This window comes from Hippoglossus stenolepis, chromosome 23 (genome assembly GCF_022539355.2).
Source record: "Hippoglossus stenolepis isolate QCI-W04-F060 chromosome 23, HSTE1.2, whole genome shotgun sequence".
Classification (NCBI taxonomy): Eukaryota; Metazoa; Chordata; class Actinopteri; order Pleuronectiformes; family Pleuronectidae; genus Hippoglossus; species Hippoglossus stenolepis.
In genome coordinates, this window is record NC_061505.1 from 16,028,728 (window position 1) to 16,033,973 (window position 5,246).

Here is a 5,246-nt window from a genome sequence, read left to right on the forward strand (position 1 = left end):
CAAACCCAGGGGGATCCTGGACCTGGCGAAAGAATCCTGGGAAAAAACGCCTTGTCCTCACCGCACTGTTATTGGACCAGGAGACCGGGTCCTGGTACTGGTGAATGTAAGTTTTTAGCAACTTCGCAAGGGTCATACGAAATTATTGAAAGAGTTGGAGAAGTGAACTACAGAGTCAAGCAATTGGGAAAGAGAAAACCAGAAAAGAAGTACCACGTGAACCTGTTGAAGAAATGGCACTCTGCAGAGGTCCTATTAAGCTGTTTACCCCCAAAAGACACAGGAGCACCACCAAGAGAGGTCATAAAGGTGGGCCCTGATCTGTCCCCCCAGCAGCGACAGGAGTGCATGGAGCTGGTGGACCGTAGCCAAGATGTGTTCTCAGCCAAGTCCAGCACCACTCACCTCACTGTACAGGAAATCTGCACCAAGCCTGGTAAGATGGTAAATCAGCGGCCCTATAGAGTGCCAGAGGCCCATAAGGAAACAATTGTTACAAAGGGACAACTGAAATCTTTTGTAGGGCTTGCAAACTACCACAGGGGCTTTGTTTCTAACTTTTCTGATCTCATTGCCCCTCTAACAGACCTAACAGCTAAGAGACAGCCCCAAATTATGAAGTGGTCCCAGAAGGCAGAGGAGGCCTTCACCAGCCTCAAGAAGGCCTTCTGTTCCCACCCAGTGCTCGCAGTCCCGGACTTTAACAAGGAGTTTGTGGTTCAGACAGACGCCTCAGAGGTGGATCTTGGGGCAGTACTCTCCCAGGTACAGCAGGGGAAGGAGCACCCCATCCCTGTAAATTCACCATGATCACGGACCATGCGCCTTTTCAGTCGATGTCAAGAAATAAAGAATCAAACAGTCGAGTAACAAGGTGGTTTCTCAGCCTCCAAGCCTTTAACTTCTGTGTTGTTCACAGGGCAGGCCGGAAACATGGGAATGCAGATGCTCTCTCACGAAGAGACATCGTATGGGCCGTATACGATCCCCCAGAGGGGAAATGTGGTGTCATGAGGGGAAGTGTCATCTAGGGGAGATACATCCCCTCCCAGTGGTTGCAGCATCATGGTATCCAGTTAAGTGACTACATCACAGGGCAGCCAGGGCGCTGCTGCCCCGCTGATTGCTCTGGCTCTGATTGCCCTGGAGAGAGAGAAGGACAGAGACAGACTGAAAATACCAGTTTTTATTCTTTGTTTAGCTGCTGTCTGCTGGAATTAAGTTAACCTTTTGCTGAAAAACATGAACACATTATTTGAGTTAGAAACCATCGCTTGTCATCTTTCTTTGTGAACCCACGCCTCACAAACCGATCCCGACCTCTCAAGACATCACAATATGTACATAGTTTAACACATTCAGTCCCCCCTAGTACCACTCACTTGAGCTGCTACGTTTTAACCCAAAACTAGCCCCAAGCACAGCACAGAGCTACCAAAGCATAATATAGTGCTGTTAGACAGGTTGCCTACTGGCCACACAAGCAAAAAGACATAGCTGACTATGTCAAAGGCTTTTAGGTATGTTGCCAGTTTCAACCAGTAAACCCACTGCACTTCCTTGTAATAAAGGGACATGTGTTTCCCTTGGTCACACCTCCAACCTGACTATGGCTGTCCACACAATCAGCCATAGGCTATAAACACATCCTCACCATTACATGTGTATTCAGGGTTAGGCTGGAATGCTTGCCAGCCTCAAAAGACACACCTTAAATATCTGTCTACCTCCTGATGAATCACATCTTTTCAAGGTTTGTTGGCCCAACCACATCAATGCAGACAGAGGAACCCACTTTTTATTTTGCCTAGAAAAATCTGGACAAAAGTCCAGAGGGTCTAAAGGCGTATTATCATCAGAGAGCTTTAAATGATAAACTCCAAATTGGGAAAACAAATGTGGTACTATGCCAACCAACTGGACAGGTGGGCTCAAAGACAGAGAAACTGGCTTGCAGGTGTAGTGTGTCTCTAATAACCACCACAACCATGTACGTCACTACCATTAAGATGATGTGGCTGCTGCTCCCCTTCCTGACCCTTGGCCTGATAACCATCTCAGCGAATCCTAAAATTGTTGAATCAGGAACAAACTCTGGGTATCTTCTAAATAAACAACCTGGGCTGCAAATGACCAATTCCTGTCTACATGCACAGAAGTTTAGCCCTGAACAATATGCCTGAACTGCAGGCTGATGTATTATGGATCCAGAACCAATCATAGTTACAATGAGGCCAGTTAGCCTCCATTGGAAAAACAGTACAGGGCGTGGTCTTAGTGCTCAATACTCACACAACTGGTTCCAATACTGAAATGTTCAGATAAATTGTATCCTTATTTAACAGTCTAGCTATGGGAAGAATCTCCCCATATCTTGTCTTTTTCTCGCACAATATATCCTCACCACAGCCACTACAGGCCCACCTAACATACACCCTAAGCTGTTCAGTACCCATTTACGTTGACCCAGAGGCCAGAGAAATGGCATTCATCATTCGCCTACCAGTAATGGTTTTGTATTTATATAGCGCTTTTCTAGTCTTGATGACCACTCCAAGCTCTTTACAGTACAGTTTTACATTCACCTATTCACACACACATTCATACAGTGCATCTATTAGCAGTTTTCTTGTTTTATGAGGGGCAATTATCAGGGTTCAGCATCTTGCCCAAGGACACTTCGGCAGTGGTGTATAAAGTACTTGAAAGCCATACTTGAGTAAAAGTACAGATATCTTACCTGAAAGTGACTCCGGTAAAAGTTAAAGTCACCCGTAAGAAAATGACTTTAGTCAAAGTCTTAAAGTAGCTCATATTAAATGTACTTAAGTATCAAAAGTATCTGGTGTTGAAATGTACTTAAGTATCAAAAGAGGGACAACAAAGAACCAACACAACAGAATAAACAAGTGCCTCTTGTGTCTGCCTAAGAACACTAATAGACCACAGAATAACCACACAAAAATTAAACATGGACCTTTCACTTTCTAATCAGTAGCAGGAATGATACACAATGCCCCTTATGATAACTCAGCAAAAAGAAACAAGTTCTAGGCACACAAAATAGGATAGTTTTCCTCTTTTGTTAACAACCTGCACAGTGCTAGTACAGAGAAGAAAAAAATCACTGGACACAGTCTAGTTTTGCTGCAGGCCAAATTTCAGACAGAATAATAAAGACTGCACTGAACCGAGCTCCTGCATGAGCACCTGGATCATTCTAAAGGGAATAAATGGATGGGGAATGTGCTCGCGTTGATTAAGTCCCTGCCCTTTGTATACACATCGCTGCTACCCATTGGATGGTTTAGTGAGGTCCTCGGATCGGCCCCGCCGGAGTGGGTCACGGCCCTGGCGGAGCGCCGAGAAGACGATCAAACTTGACTATCTAGAGGAAGTAAAACTCTTAACAAGGTTTCTGAAGGTGAACCTGCGGAGGGATCATTACCGGTACAGCCTGCTCGACCCCGGTCGACCAAGGCAGCCCGACCAACCTCCGGATGCTTAGGGTCTCGCGCTGCCCCCCCCGAAGGCAAACACGCCGCCGGGCCTGCGCATCTCCCGAGGCAGGGGGCACGCAAAGCTTGCATTGCTCCAACCTCCGCTGCTCAAATAACGAGCCAGTTTTGAGAAGATAAGGAGTAGAAAGTACAGAAATTTGTGTTCAAATGTAGCGAGTAAAAGTAAAAAGTCGTCAGGAAAATAAATACTCAAGTAAAGTACAGATATGTGAAAAATCTACTTAAGTACAGTAACGAGGTATTTGTACTTACTGTACTTCCCACCACTGCACTTCGGCGTGGAGACAGGGAAGACTGGGTATCGTACTGCCGACCTTCAGGTTGAGACTCACACCTCACCCAGCGCCCATACATAATGACACACAATATTTACCAAATTAAAGATGTGGTGAATTGAGGGACTGGCATGAACATTTCAATAACACCCACGTATAGCCTACCATGAGCGCCAAACTAAACCTGGCGTACTTACACTTATGTGCTTATGAACATCCATTTTCTGTCCCAATGCGACATCATCACCAGCTATCGTCACAGCAGATTTAGGAGATCACTGGCTTATTTACCAACACATCACATAGATGACCAACACAACACGGTATAGAGATGATTTAGCTCTCTACCACTTACCCTCAGACCAATACAACAGTTATTTACATATCTGATATCTTTATGCTTTATAAGAATCACACATTTAAGGTGCCGCAAAAATGTGCGTCACGTGCGGTGTGAATGCAGCATTACAGTGTAGAATAAAAAAATGCCGTGAAGGGATTAAATGACAAAAGACGGGGACACGATCAAGTTTATAACAGATTGACTATAGTTAAAGAAGAGACTAGCCTCGGTGGGAACAGTTCTAACTTGAGTAGTGACATATCATGTTACCATTAGTTCTTCGAAGTAGGTTAGGAGTAGCTCTCACCAGAAGTGAATCGAGTTGAAGTTTTTCCTTTTTTATACCAACCATATACCTTATATATGTGCATCAGATTATCAGCCTGGTTCTGGTCTCTTTGCACACCATAGCTTTCCATGGTTTCCACAAGTGCATCGCAAACCCGGCGGCCTGTCAGGGATAAGTTGACCCCCCCGCCAGGCCAAAGCATTTGCAATTTTTTCATGTTTTTTAAACTAGAGTTAATGTAGGGAAGCTCAGTTGGGAACATAGACATAGTAATTGGAAAAGTTCAATCAATCAATGACCTCTGTTGGTTAAACGTAAAATCTGATCTGAGATCAGTGTGCTTTACATTCATTGTGCGTGTTCAATGGATGGCTGTGCATGTGAGTGATGTTCAACACTGATGTTTCTAAATATCATAAGTGAGGCCTCTTTGTCACAAGCTACCAAACAATATCCGCTAGCTGGCCAAATTTTGGGACAATGTTAAAGGAGGAAGGCACCGCTAAAATATAAAAACGTTTTTTTTTTTTTTTCAGGCAGCCAATTACTGGAGGTGACAGTGACTCAACAACAGCCCAGCTCCCTGGAAGCAGAACAGGTGCACATCTAGTTCTTAACGCAGCCTGTGATTCGTGGATTGTTTTAACTTACAGCAGACTAGGGCACCTCATGGGTGCTAAGAACCTCTGACCAGTGACGGTGTCAACTGTCAACGTGAAAAGGGAGTGCAGGTCAGCGGGGGAGTAGGAGGGAGGACGTGCGGCAGGGTAATACGGCATGGTACAAGGACACCGGACATGCAATGTGCGTCTGGCCCG